This window comes from Papaver somniferum, chromosome 11 (assembly GCF_003573695.1).
Source record: "Papaver somniferum cultivar HN1 chromosome 11, ASM357369v1, whole genome shotgun sequence".
Taxonomy (NCBI): Eukaryota; Viridiplantae; Streptophyta; class Magnoliopsida; order Ranunculales; family Papaveraceae; genus Papaver; species Papaver somniferum.
In genome coordinates, this window is record NC_039368.1 from 98,244,839 (window position 1) to 98,260,222 (window position 15,384).

The 15,384-nt window shown below is 36.1% G+C and overlaps 1 long non-coding RNA gene across 2 annotated transcripts; it reads right to left on the reverse strand.

Moving 5' to 3' along the window:
- Nucleotides 1–5,673: 5,673 nt before the first annotated feature.
- LOC113323728 lies at nucleotides 5,674–8,467 on the reverse strand. 2 transcript variants are annotated; one of them, XR_003347791.1, is made up of 7 exons: nucleotides 7,751–8,467; nucleotides 7,472–7,639; nucleotides 7,291–7,373; nucleotides 6,976–7,025; nucleotides 6,512–6,766; nucleotides 6,202–6,256; nucleotides 5,674–6,010 (listed from the first exon to the last, which is right to left on the reverse strand). It is a non-coding gene; the product is annotated as an uncharacterized LOC113323728 (long non-coding RNA). The 2 variants fall into 2 exon arrangements; XR_003347790.1 differs by lacking the exon at nucleotides 6,512–6,766.
- Nucleotides 8,468–15,384: the final 6,917 nt, after the last annotated feature.

Consider the following 15,384-nt stretch of genomic DNA (forward strand, 5'->3'; position numbering starts at 1 on the left):
TGGTCATAGAAGATTGGAACACGCAGCTACAAGTAGATGGAAAAGTAGAGAAAATCAAAAACTCGGGGATACCTACTTTAGACCTATGCATGGGTATGCACACTACAACAAGCACTCACCTGAATTTCCTATTAGTTGCCACGCAAACTATATCAAGGACAATCCAATTAATGGTGAAAATTGGGAGATTGTTACTCGATACTTCTTATTATGGGCGATTTCAAAAGTTTTAATGGCACGTACCAATACAAGAGCAAGCAAAGGTTGGATCACTTCCTTGCGTGATTTGAATGCGATTGGTAATTATGATTGGGGTTCGACTTGTTTTAGTCACTTGTATAGTAGCATGAGTGCGGTTGCTAGAGGTGGAAAAAAACATGTGTGGAATGGCGATGGTTTTAGAATATTGGTTTTACATATATTTTCGTACTTTGACGCCTTTTCTCCAAGAAGGTGTACCGACTGATGTATGGACTGCAGTTATGATATTTAATAAAGATAGTCTAGTGAAGTTGCAAAGGGGTACTTCCAAACACTCTCTTAATACAGCTCGCCAACAAATTGAGTTGAGGACAATTGTTGGAACGGAATGGAAACCATGGTCTACTAGTATGTATAGAGACCATCCTGATATAGTGCATGCTCGTGAAATCTCCAATCAAAGAGTGGATTTCTATAATCCGAAAAGTGAAACTATTATCATGTATCTTGGTGAACGGTTTTTAAGGCAAACAAGGGGATTTATAACAATTCCAAGAAGTCCACGTGAACGTTTGGAAGACCTTTCCACCCCCCATGATCCTATTGATGTGGTTGAAGGACGAGACTATAAGCATGTTAATGAGAGCATGTATGTGTGGTGGTGGAAGCAACAATCTATTGGATTTTTACTCCCAAAAATATATCGTCAAGAAAACAGAGATGAAGTTGGAGATGCAAGTACTCAAGATCCGACATTTCTGGTGAATCAGGTACCTCCAATACATCCATCACGGTATAAGTACGACAACGTCTCACAAGCTTCACCTGAATTTCCAAGAGTTTCTTTCTGTACCGTACGTTCAGACAGTGAAGGCAACCGTGTTCAAGTGCCTTTGCAAGCACCCGATCCTCCTCCATTTACGTATGATGTTAATTGGGGAACAAGGGTTAGTAATTTTTGGTTTTAACTCCTTCAATTATTTTGTTTTCCATATTATTATGATTTTCTTTACACATTAGAAGTTCCTTAATATATTTGCTATCTTGATGTTTCTTTTCAGGAGCAATGGAAAGATTTTGCGCATAGGTTGGCTATGTTAAATCTTACAAAGGACCAGTATTGGTTTGAAATAGATCGTCCACAGCTACGACAAGGGTTACTACTTGGCGGATAATATATCCACGATTGTCTTGTATTGTGCAGTCATTCAAAATTCTTCTTCCAAATCATCCAACTAATACGTTGTTCAATAAATACCAACAAGCAAAGAGAAAGGATGTTGAAAGGTCTTTTGGAACTCTCCAAAACAAGTTCCAAATAACAAAAAAAAGCCAGCATTTTACTGGGATAAGGAGGATATAAACTTTATTATCAAGGCTTGTTTGATTTTGCATAACATGGTCATTGAAAATGAAAGACATAACTTAGATTGGGGTCAAGTCGTGAACGAACCAATACGACAGGTTACTGGAATACCGAGGTCATACCACGAGTTAAGGAATGATGAGGTATATCTCCAACTCCGCAATGATCTTGTTCAACACATTTGGATACGACATGGACTAGGTCTCAGAGACGGTGAAATTCCACCAGAATATCCCCCTCCACCACCAGATGATCTTGATGGTTCAGATGGTGAATTCGATCCTACCGATGTTTACCCAGCAGAACAGCTTTAGTCTTTTTTCGTAATATTTCAAAGAACATCTTTAGTCTTTTTTCGTAAGATTTTGAATGAAATTTCAGTATGTAAGAAACTTGGTTGCAATCCTATGATTTCTAGATTTTAAAATTAAGAAATATTAAGATTTTCATTGTATTATCTATGGTTTTCATTGTTTTCAAAAGAGAAGAAAAAAAAAACTAAGTATGGATTTTCAAAAGAGAAGAAAAAAAACTAAGTATGGAACTTGAGGAATTGGCTTAGGTTCTGGATGTTTTTCAAGAAAAGCGCTAATAAGAATTGCGTTTCATTTCTAACCATTAGATCTTTAACGGATCCTTCTAATCAACGACTCAGAAAAAAACGCTAATAACAATAGCGTTTCAACGACTATTTTTTGAATTCGAAATTTTCCCTATAAATTGATCACTTCTCAGCTCAGACCAAAACCTTTCAATCTCTAGATTTTTTTCTCCATCTTCTTAAAATTCATTGCAATTCAGACTTTTTTTTTAACCATGGAAAAATATGCTACACCCGAAGATGTTGCAATCACCAAAGCTTGGATAAGCCTTACACTTGATGGTGTTGCCGGAGTTGATCAAAAATCAAACCAGTTTTGGGAGCGGGTATTCAATACCTATGTAAGCATCTTTGGGAATAAGTATGATAAGAGTGTTCATAAGTTGCAAAATAGATTTGGTACCTTGAAAAAAGATGTCAAAAAGTGGGTTGGTATCTTAAGAAATTTGCATAGAAACAATGCAAGCGATGCGGAATATAGTAAGGTTAGCAAGGGAAAACCTTTTGGAAATAAAGAGGTGTACCGACTTTTCAAAGCCCATGTTCCCGGATTCAATCCCGAAGAATTTGATCCTACCCAAAATGAGGAAGTTGAATCGGAGGCTCCTAGTGTTAATGCTTCAACAAGTAGTGCTCCGGTAAGAAGAGACCCAAGATGGATTGAAGAGGATGGCCCTCGTCGACCAACGGGAAAAAGAGCTCAACAAAGGGAAGCTTCGGAGCTATCGGCCATCAACGACGGAACAGACCGTATTTTAAAACATTTTAGTGAAGAGAATGCAAAGAAGACGGAAAGATTGGATGGACAAGAAGAATATTTATTAACTACTGCAGAGACAAACAAGAAATCCTTGGATTTAGCTTTGGATAAACATGGACTCGAAGTGTTGGATGTGGAGGTTGAGACCTTGACGGAATGGAAGCAGCAATTTATGTTGGATAAACAAAATAAGATTTTGGAAAAACATGGTTATCCTCTTAGAACACTTGGTGCAAACTATGGTTATCCTAGCACTAGCAATGTTAATCATTTCAATATATGAAACCATGTAGCTTCAATTATGTTTTTATCTTTTTTTTTTTCAGTTTGATGTAGTGGAATCAATGTAGTTGAAGTATTTTTAGTATCAATCAAGTTTCAATTTCATTCAATTTTATCTTCTTTTTGGTTTGATTTGATTCAATATATGAAACCAAAAAACTAGTTTGTTCAAGAGGAAAAAGAAAAAATGAGAGACTAGAAAAAAAAAAAACTAAGTACAGGATAGGAGAAGTCGAGTGGCGGTTGGATGTTTTTTGTGATTAGAACAATTAAGATTGGCGTTTGGCGCAAATAAGAATGGCGCTTAACACTATTCTCAATTGTGTTTTATTCTACACCATTGGATTCTCAACGGCTCCTTCTAATCAACGACTCAAAATAAACGCGATTAAAAATGGCGCTTAACGCTATTCTCAATAGCGTTTCAACGGTCAGATTTTCAAAATTAAAATTTATCTATAAAAATTGGCTTCTTCAACATAAATCAAACCATCCCAAAATCTCAAGATTTTCTTTGCTTCCTATCTCTCCTGATTTTATATTTTTAATTCCAAACCTTCTTTCAATCAAGTGCAAGTATGGCATACACTACAAATGAAGATGTTGCAATCACCAAAGCTTGGATGAGAATTAGTCTCCAACTGATTGTTGGACAAAATCAAGGAATCAACAACTATTGGGAAAGGGTGCTTCAAGCCTTTGTAGAAGAAGCGGGTGGTAATGAAAACGGAAGAACAAGACAAAGTATTCAAAATAGGTGGTCGGTGATAAAAAAGCAAACCAAAGTTTACATGGGTATCATACATTCAATTTATGCAAATATCGGAGGAGGATGGACGTTAGAAGAAGTTGTAAGTATTATTCAATGGAACCTCTTATTTTCAATTATCTACATATTTTAAGTCATTAATTTTCTGAATGGGAGATTATGTTTATTTATTTTGTAGGAGGTAGATGCTAAAACAACCAAGATTTTTCATATGATCATATATACCAAATTCTTAAGAACCATCCCGCTTTCGGAAATGATGAAGCTTGACAATGAAAATCGGATCATGTTAAATTCTAAATATTAGTTATTTGAATCCATGTAATGTCGCTTTTAGTTTTTTTAATCCATGTAACTTAATATATGAAATGAAAATTAGCTAACTTAAATCCTGTTTCAATTTCAAATTTATAAATTTTGTTTTGTACTAGATTTTTTATTTTCAATTTATAGGTAAGGAAACAGGAGTGATGTGAGAAGAGTGTAAGAAAAATAAATAACATGAAAACTATTGTTAACAGCGCGCAATGCTATTGTGAATAGCGCTTAACGCTATTGTTAATGGCGCTAAGAAAACGCTGTTGTTAATAGCGCTAAACGCCATTCTTTTTGGCGCTTGACTTACGTTATTTTGATTAGCGTTCAGCGCTATTCATATTAGCATTTCTTGTCCTCTACTGCTTGGCGTTCAGTGCTATTCTTATTGGCGTTTAGATGGATTCCACGGACCCTTCAACCAAACCATGGAACCTTGCTTGGATTTTCTGTGGAAACCCCAACTTGGAAGCCACTAGACTTGACATTCCATGAATTTTCCATACTTGGAATAGGTTGGGTTCCACCATAAGACTTGCTCTAATAAACATTCTAGCCCCATCACAAAGAAATCTGGATTGTTTGTTCTTATACTCTCATGACTGAGTTATGGTTTTTGAGGCCATTTATTATGATGAAGAAAAACCTGACTACGTAAAGTTGAAAAATAAGATAAGATAAAGAGGATGGCATATGATTGTGAATGTAGAATGAAAGGTGAAATGTGGGGGTCTGAAAGGTGAAATGTGGGGGTCTGACACTGAAAAAAACATTCTGCAATATTTTTTGATTCAATATTTTTTGTATCTTCCTAATGGTGATGAAATTCTTTAATGGTGATGAAATTCTTTTATGTTGTAATGGAGCATCAAGGGAAAGTCCCAGCACAGCTGGCTATGAATTTGATGTCAGAAACCACTACGGTGAATCTGTCTTTGCTGAATCTGGAGGTCTTGGTGTTGCAAGCATTAGAGCACTGGAATGGTCACTGAAAATCAGAAGTACAAGATTATCCTTAAATCAGATTCCGAAGCTTTTATAACTTCCTTGATGCAACAGAAAATACCTTGTTCTTAGTGGCCAGATGGCAAAGAGTTCATGCTAGAATTCTATCAATCTCTTATAGACATGTTCACAGTGAAGTCAAATTTTCTGCAGATAGATCATTTCCCAAAGAAAGGAGTTCATCTATTCAAGGGACAAAAAGTGGCCTTGTTAGGTTTTTTTCTCTTTTTATTTTTTTGCCTATTTGATCTGTAATTTTGCATTCCTCTTTTATTAATAAAGTTTTGTTTTTTTTTTGTTTTTTTAAATCACAAGACGCATTAGTATGCTAGTCTCATCGCTGCCAATTTTATGCAATAGTGTGCAACAGCATGTGTGTTGAAATGTGATATTGAACTGCAAAAATGTTCAGAACAAAATACACCATGGTTCGGCTGGTTAGGAAACGATTACTACGTCTAGATGCATATCACGCATGCCACTCTGAGCTTATAAACATACCAAAACAGAACAAAGGTGATTCTCTTGTCTCTCCCTATCGCAGCAGCAGCTAAACCTCGACTAGTCACAGATAATTAACTCTTTCTCCCTCTAGAGTGAATGAATCAGTGATTCCAGATCATACTCCTTCGATTCATCATCCAACAGCGGTACTGCTTTCCCATAAATAATAAATGACACTAGTCCTCGGATTGCCTCTCCGTCGTCGGCCTGTAGAACAATTAGTAAAAGTAAAACAAATGAGGATATACGGAACTAGAGTAACTAAATTTTTATATCATGCAACTAAGCTGCTGAGCTGCGAATTTGTAAACTTAATTCCACATATGCATCTGGAGCTTCACATAAGTTATGAGCTTTATAAAAAAACCATGAGAGAATAGTTTGTGTTCACTCACTACCTCAGCATTTGATACCTCCTTTTCCTTTGGTTCCTGAAATGTTTTTTTTTTGTTTCTGTGCAAGATATAAACCATTTGATTCGTTAGAAGAGGCATCAACAATATAGACAGTTCCATAATCATGCTTGTTTTATTTTGTTGGGAGAATTTATAAAGTACTCCCGTTTTATTGACCTCGTTTTTTTGTTACCCTTGTTTCTAGAAATTTTCTAAAGTACCCCAACTGTTTAGTTTTCCATCCTAGTTAGTCAACACTAGTTTACTTTCTTTAAAGTTTACTTCTTTACCCTTTACTTGTTAGTACGTTTACCTTCTGCATCATTTTTTCAATTTGTCGAGCTCGGTTCAGGATCGTGTCATCATTTTCATGTTCGTTTCATCATTCCCTGAAAGGGTTCATCATTCCCAAGTGTCTTGGGGTTTTTGGTTGGTGGAGAATCAATCTTCTACAATATTTTTCCGGTTAGTCGAGCTCGGTTCAGGGTCGTTACACCACTTTCAGGTTCGTCGAGCCTAATTCAGGATCGTTACACCCTCTTTCAGGATCGTCGAATCATTATCCTCTCTACAAAGTAGATGTAGTTCAGGGGTAAATAGGACTTTTAATAGGAAAGATAACTGCCACCTAGCACTTAACTGGATGGAATTTGACTTTTGAATAAAACGGGGTACTTTAGAAAATTTATAAAAAACGGGGGTACTTTTGAAGTGTACATTTCAAAACAGGGATACTTTATAAAATGTTCCAATTTTGTTTTATTGGATGGAAAATACCTTGCATCTCCAAACGCATGTTGCATCATCTATCTCTTCCACAGACAGATCTGACAAAGGAAAAACCAAATAGAAGGAAAATAAGAATTTCTGAACAAATGGGAAAAAAAAATAAGTAAACCAACAAAGGATAAATCATAATACGAAATGATAAATTAAGTAGTTCATCATCCTTGCCAGTGCCTTAAGTCTAGGACTCTAAGCTATTGCAATACGGCCACAGCAAGAAATACAAATGAGAAATTGTGCTTTAAAAACTGAGAAGAAACGTTTTTCCATAGAAAACTGAATTCACATGACAAAAACTCAGAATACCTTCCATTCCACCCGAGTACTTTCAAGCCTTCATGCACCAGCATTAGACACCCATGCCGAATATTGACATTATGAATGAGAACCTATATAGCAAAGAAAAACCCACATGAATATAAACATAAACAAAAGACTTACAGAAAAAAACCCAATTTTAAATCATTTCATTTTCAGTAGAACAAACCTTCAAACCCACAGGAGATGCAACTTGAAGATCTTTGATAGATCTCTTCTCCATACCAGTTACACATTGAACACCATCCGTCATAGACAACTAAAGGCACCTAAGCCCATAAGGTAGATCCAGAAACCTATCTTTTGGAGGTATACATACATCAACTATCTCATTAACCTGCCGGAAAGAATTGTTACTCAAGGTCAAATGATACTCTGTAACAACATGATTGAACATTAACTACATTACTTCTAAGAGCAAGCACTATGTTTACTTTAAACGTAATACCTGAAGAACAAACGGACCAGGAAGATTAACGTCATGCAAAGTATCGACATTTTTAGGAAGCACACCACCAGCAGCACAAGACAATTTCAATCAGAAAACAACAACCGTTCAATTATGTGTTTCCCTTTCTCAGCATCACTCAAGTCATCAAAACCATGAATTGAGTTACTCAAGTAAGAAACGCATGATTTCAACCATTCTATATTCAGTTTCCAACTATCAATCGCGGTTTCAGTAATATTCTCCATAGATAGGAACGATTGATCTTGATTTTGCACATTGAAGAAATATTCAAGAAATTGTGACATAGTATGGGGATTATTACGAATATGGTTAGGGTTAGGGTAAATGAATTCTTCATCGTCAAAGGAATATTCAGATGATAATTTATAGCAGCGTTCATACAATAAGAGTGAATCGGAGATTTTTTCTTCGTAGGGGAAAGATTCATCTTGATTACGAGAAGAGATTTGATAACTGAGATCTTCATTAGAAGAAAAAAACTTTTTTCCGCCAACTTGGATAATTTCTGACATTGTGGGATTGTTGATTGGATTATTACAATCAGGGTTGGGAGAAGATCCCTCAACTTGAACTTGAATAATTTATGGCATAGTGGATTATTGATTTTTTTTTTTTATACTAAATGAACTTTATTAATTAACCATAGCAATGTCTTACGTAATCTTCTTCTACCCGTAATCTTCTTCTACCCATCTGACAATGTCAGGAGGGTAGTTTGCATACAAAGAAAAATTTTGGTTATCAACCCTAGCCTTTCTAGTCGGAGCATGAGCCACACTATTGCCTTGTCTATGAACTGACTTATAAAACCAAAGACTTTAACTTAAAAGTTTATTCTTAAATGATAGAATTAAGTGATGATTGAACCAATGAACAAGAGGATCATCTATGTAGATTGAGTTCACCACATTCTCGCAGTCCATCTCAGAAATAACTTTGTTGAATCCAAAATCTCCCATCCACTCCACTACCTTGACTAGAGCTTTACATTCAAAATGTTCACGTCCAACCTCAGCTTCCACCTCTTCCTCCAAGTTCCATCCTTGAACTCCTAAAGCTTTTCCTACAAAATCACGAGCAATTAATGCTGCCTTTTCTTGTATCAAAAATATATGAAGCATCGATATTGATTTTAATAAACCCCTCCTCTGGTGGAATCCATTTCTTTATAGCCATAATAGTGTTCCTATTTATTGTGACAGAACTAACAACATAATTATATTGCTGCACCAAATTTTGAATTCTGATGACTGTGCTCTGAACCTTAAGTTAGGGTCTGCGTTTGAAGAAGAAGAGATTTAATCAAAGATGTCGGTTGCGAATAAGTATCTCTTATTTTCTCTCATATAAAAGGAAGTGGTGTCTGTCAAGGGAAGATCGGACCCTTGAAAATAGGTCGTGAAAGGCGGAGACTGACTCATCCGTAAGTTTGTCTATGGAACAGATCAAGTCGTTTATCATCTCTCAAGATAGATGGACGGTAGAAATTATGCCCGACACGATTTTTTTTCCTGTGAGGCATGAAGATATTTTTATATTTTTTCCAAAAATAATTTAGATATTTAAATTATGCATTTGGTTAAATGGGAAGTCTTACAAGAAGTTGGACGGTAACGTGGCCACGAGCTAGCAATTACACGAGGGTAAGTAATACCCAAGGAGTCATCCATTACAATTTGATTAATGCACGGTGGGATTGTATGGTCCCAAAATAAAGTTGTAAATTCCCTAATTGGTCGCTGTCTGATGCCAGAGTGGCCAATCCGTCCGCCGCTTGATTGCCTTCCCTGTAGTTGTGGTTGACGGTGCAGTGAGGGACCTGCCTTATGTTTTGGTTGGTTTCAGAGATCATTCCTGAGATGTACCAAGGAGGATCGGCGTCTGATGTTAAGAATCGAGGCAGGTTTTCTGAATCAGTTTCGAATTGAACCTTTGGCCAGCTTCGTTCTTTTGTCGTCCTGGTCACTATGAGCATTGCTCAAGACTCGGCTGTGAGGGCAGTGGTAATTTCTAGTGGTTGTGCAACCGCTACTAGGGTGTTGGCATAAGCATCCCTGCAGATGAAACCTGCTCCAGCTATTCCGGGGTGTCCTCGCGATGCCCCGTCTTTGTTTATCTTGATCCAGTCAATATTAGGTTTGATCCATCCTATGAAGATTGTAGTAGACGTTCGTGTAAGGACCCTTAAGCTCGTCAACGCTATTAGACTAGTCAAGAGACGATTTGGCCATTAATGACTCGATTAGTTAACGTAGATTTTAATTAATAGAAATTAATCTAACAACTATTTAGATACGAAACTAGTATCACTAGATAGGTCTCGAACGTGTGATTCGGATACCAGACGAAGAAGATTTTATCAGTGTAGTTAGAAGGGTAAAATCGTCATTTTTGCATTAGACCGCCTGACTGCCTTTATTATTTATTTGGGTGCCTTTAGTATTTTCCTTTGGCCTTATCACCATAAAACGTGTCGAAGAGAAATCATTTCTCTTATTCTCTTACTTCTTATTCTCTTTCCTTCCTCTTCTTCTTCTTCTTCTTCGTTTTCTCTCTGGCGATTCAGAGAGACATTTCTGAAGTTGTGAAATCAAAAAGAATCTTAGGGGAATCAATTATCTAGTTTATTAAATGAAGAAGGGGTGATTGTTCTGTGAATTTCTGAAGAAGAAGATGATTTTGTTAATGAATCGAAAATAGGTAATTTAGGTTTCAAATTGATAGATGTTTTTCTATGAAATCGTTTTGTTTTGTTTAGTTCTAAAGTAGGTTTGTTGTTAATTTATGTATAGAGATGTTGTTTGAATTTTAATTTTGAGTTCATAGGAAATTAGGGTTCTTGTAAATTAGGTTGATAGAGTCGGTTTCTGCTGATGAAGAAGATAAATTAGACTGAGGTGATTGAGGTTGGGTTTTTAATTCAAGGTTTTGCAGAGGAGAATTAGAAGATAGGGTTTTTATTTTAGAAGATGGTTTTGTGTAGATTTGAGTTTTGGATCCAATTAAGGTTAGAGGATATGAAGATGGGTTTGTTGTTGTTTTCAATGGGGTTGGTGATGATGGGTTGAATTACAGAGAACTGATTTCAGGGTATGAAATGAGTTAGTAGTGATGGTGGTTGTTAGTGTTTTGAGATTGCTGGTGTGGTGAACAGAGATGGTGGTGCTAGTTGTGCTGATTAGTAGTTGTGGTGGCTAGCTGAAGGCTGAGATGGTGCAGATGGATGATTAAAATTGTATTTAGCTTCAACTAATGTGATGTTGATGCTGATAATGATAATACTGAGATTACAAATGTTAATCAAGGAAGAGCGGGTATGGGTTGCGGCTAGATAATGAATGTTAGAAGCTGAATTGGTGGTGATTGAAATGGTAGGAGTTGAGTCTAACTGAACTGTGGTGCAGATAAGAGTTGTAAGTTAATTGGTGGCAGTTTTGTAATGTGGTATATATGGGATTGCCTGAGTTGAAGTATGAATGGTGGTGGTGTTAGAATTCTGAGTTTGTATCTTAGATAAGGATGTTGTGTGTTAGTCTGGGTTGGTTGGTGTTGATTCCAGTGGTTCTATGATGCCGAAAAACTGCAAATGGAAACCAATGAAGATTTGAGATTACAAGGGGAAAGTGGATATTTTAGAGAGATGAAGTTGTGTGTGTTATATTGCAGGGATGGACCAAATAGGAAAATGTGAAGTTGCAGGTGGTATGAATGAGTTTGTAGTAGTATTGTTAAACTGGCAGAAGTTTTGAAAGAATGATTTGTGAACATTTGAAGTAAGCACAAAATCTTGAGTGGATATTTACAATGAGTTGTTGGTGATTATGGAATAGATTGCAGTGTGTTTGATTGTTGCAAGACTGGGTTATGGTCTCGAGTGTATGAGAAGTTGAGGTGGTGATGTATTGGAATTAAAATTAGAAATAGTGACTATAGTGATTAAACTGAACCAAGGAAGAGATGTTTTGGCTCTTTGTTTTTGTAAAGAGAGTTAGAAATACATTTGATCTTGTCTGTTTTGCTCTGCTTTATAGATTTAAGCCTATTAGTCATCTTAGTCAGCTAAACTGACTTATCTGAATATTTTTGTCTGTTTGAGTTGAATCAGTTGAACTTAGTAGTGACTCGTCTTACTCAGTTAGTAGACTGAGTTAACCAGTTGACCATGACCAGTAGACTTTGGAATTGACTTTGAATAGACGTTGACTGTTAATTTAACCCCTTTGACAGTTTGATCGTTAGTTGAATCAGTTGGCTGGACCTTGTTTTAACGGTCCAGCTTAGTGAAACTTGGCCTTTTGGGCCAGAATTCTTAAATAGAGTCTTTGTACCAGTTGTGGTCTGAATTAGCTCAAGGCTAGAAAGTTTGCTCGAGTTGTAGTGGTAATTTCTAGTGGTTGTGCAACCGCTACTAGGGTGTTGGCATAAGCATCCCTGCAGATGAAACCTGCTCCAGCTATTCCGGGGTGTCCTCGCGATGCCCCGTCTTTGTTTATCTTGATCCAGTCAATATTAGGTTTGATCCATCCTATGAAGATTGTAGTAGACGTTCGTGTAAGGACCCTTAAGCTCGTCAACGCTATTAGACTAGTCAAGAGACGATTTGGCCATTAATGACTCGATTAGTTAACGTAGATTTTAATTAATAGAAATTAATCTAACAACTATTTAGATACGAAACTAGTATCACTAGATAGGTCTCGAACGTGTGATTCGGATACCAGACGAAGAAGATTTTATCAGTGTAGTTAGAAGGGTAAAATCGTCATTTTTGCATTAGACCGCCTGACTGCCTTTATTATTTATTTGGGTGCCTTTAGTATTTTCCTTTGGCCTTATCACCATAAAACGTGTCGAAGAGAAATCATTTCTCTTATTCTCTTACTTCTTATTCTCTTTCCTTCCTCTTCTTCTTCTTCTTCTTCGTTTTCTCTCTGGCGATTCAGAGAGACATTTCTGAAGTTGTGAAATCAAAAAGAATCTTAGGGGAATCAATTATCTAGTTTATTAAATGAAGAAGGGGTGATTGTTCTGTGAATTTCTGAAGAAGAAGATGATTTTGTTAATGAATCGAAAATAGGTAATTTAGGTTTCAAATTGATAGATGTTTTTCTATGAAATCGTTTTGTTTTGTTTAGTTCTAAAGTAGGTTTGTTGTTAATTTATGTATAGAGATGTTGTTTGAATTTTAATTTTGAGTTCATAGGAAATTAGGGTTCTTGTAAATTAGGTTGATAGAGTCGGTTTCTGCTGATGAAGAAGATAAATTAGACTGAGGTGATTGAGGTTGGGTTTTTAATTCAAGGTTTTGCAGAGGAGAATTAGAAGATAGGGTTTTTATTTTAGAAGATGGTTTTGTGTAGATTTGAGTTTTGGATCCAATTAAGGTTAGAGGATATGAAGATGGGTTTGTTGTTGTTTTCAATGGGGTTGGTGATGATGGGTTGAATTACAGAGAACTGATTTCAGGGTATGAAATGAGTTAGTAGTGATGGTGGTTGTTAGTGTTTTGAGATTGCTGGTGTGGTGAACAGAGATGGTGGTGCTAGTTGTGCTGATTAGTAGTTGTGGTGGCTAGCTGAAGGCTGAGATGGTGCAGATGGATGATTAAAATTGTATTTAGCTTCAACTAATGTGATGTTGATGCTGATAATGATAATACTGAGATTACAAATGTTAATCAAGGAAGAGCGGGTATGGGTTGCGGCTAGATAATGAATGTTAGAAGCTGAATTGGTGGTGATTGAAATGGTAGGAGTTGAGTCTAACTGAACTGTGGTGCAGATAAGAGTTGTAAGTTAATTGGTGGCAGTTTTGTAATGTGGTATATATGGGATTGCCTGAGTTGAAGTATGAATGGTGGTGGTGTTAGAATTCTGAGTTTGTATCTTAGATAAGGATGTTGTGTGTTAGTCTGGGTTGGTTGGTGTTGATTCCAGTGGTTCTATGATGCCGAAAAACTGCAAATGGAAACCAATGAAGATTTGAGATTACAAGGGGAAAGTGGATATTTTAGAGAGATGAAGTTGTGTGTGTTATATTGCAGGGATGGACCAAATAGGAAAATGTGAAGTTGCAGGTGGTATGAATGAGTTTGTAGTAGTATTGTTAAACTGGCAGAAGTTTTGAAAGAATGATTTGTGAACATTTGAAGTAAGCACAAAATCTTGAGTGGATATTTACAATGAGTTGTTGGTGATTATGGAATAGATTGCAGTGTGTTTGATTGTTGCAAGACTGGGTTATGGTCTCGAGTGTATGAGAAGTTGAGGTGGTGATGTATTGGAATTAAAATTAGAAATAGTGACTATAGTGATTAAACTGAACCAAGGAAGAGATGTTTTGGCTCTTTGTTTTTGTAAAGAGAGTTAGAAATACATTTGATCTTGTCTGTTTTGCTCTGCTTTATAGATTTAAGCCTATTAGTCATCTTAGTCAGCTAAACTGACTTATCTGAATATTTTTGTCTGTTTGAGTTGAATCAGTTGAACTTAGTAGTGACTCGTCTTACTCAGTTAGTAGACTGAGTTAACCAGTTGACCATGACCAGTAGACTTTGGAATTGACTTTGAATAGACGTTGACTGTTAATTTAACCCCTTTGACAGTTTGATCGTTAGTTGAATCAGTTGGCTGGACCTTGTTTTAACGGTCCAGCTTAGTGAAACTTGGCCTTTTGGGCCAGAATTCTTAAATAGAGTCTTTGTACCAGTTGTGGTCTGAATTAGCTCAAGGCTAGAAAGTTTGCTCGAGTTGTTGATCGTAAAGTTAGTGTTCTAACTCACGAACATGGTGTGTCTACATTTAATAGAATAAAGGAAATCAGTGACACCTTCTTTGATGGATTCATTGAAAGATATGAGGTTCTCAACGAACTCTGATTTTGATTTAGTTTGCCTAGTAAATCTTCTATTTTTTTGTTTTTTTAGAAGAATAACTAGATTTTGGAATAGCCATTATTGTGATTACACATAGCTATGTCCAACGTTTTCATCTTCATGTTTTTAGATTTATTGGTTTAAATTCTAAAATTGTTTGGAAGACGATTTTTGCAGTATTAATCTTTATGGTTTTATATATTGCAATATTGTTATGGGATATGTATGTTTACGTCCGTGAAATTACCCATACCTTGTCAAAAGTAAAGTCGTTCATGAGTTGATATGCATATATTGATAAAAGAATGAATTGACTTTTGACAAATACAAAAGTTAAGCCTATTATGTCAATTTGTGATGAAAGATAGGTTAAAATCTTTTGTGTTCAAGGATTATGTCTACTGTATGTCATTGTGTAAATTGTGATGGAAAATAGAATGAGCCGTTGCTTATTTCACGGTATAAGGTCGATCTCAGATCCACAATTTTTGTGTACCTACTGTGTTGTTCCATAAGGTGTCTTGTGTTGAGCTCTATCGATTGAGTCATTATCTTGACATAGTTTTTGTTCCATGAGATACTTTGTGTCGAGCATGACCAATTAAATTGATTACTTTTGTGATTAGTTTAGTTGCGTATTTCGATTAGATTAATAATGGGTTTTCTTGTAATTAATTTAATTGAGTTTTTTAAGTCTCCGTAAGTTTACTTGTGTTGAGTATGTTCGGTTAAATTA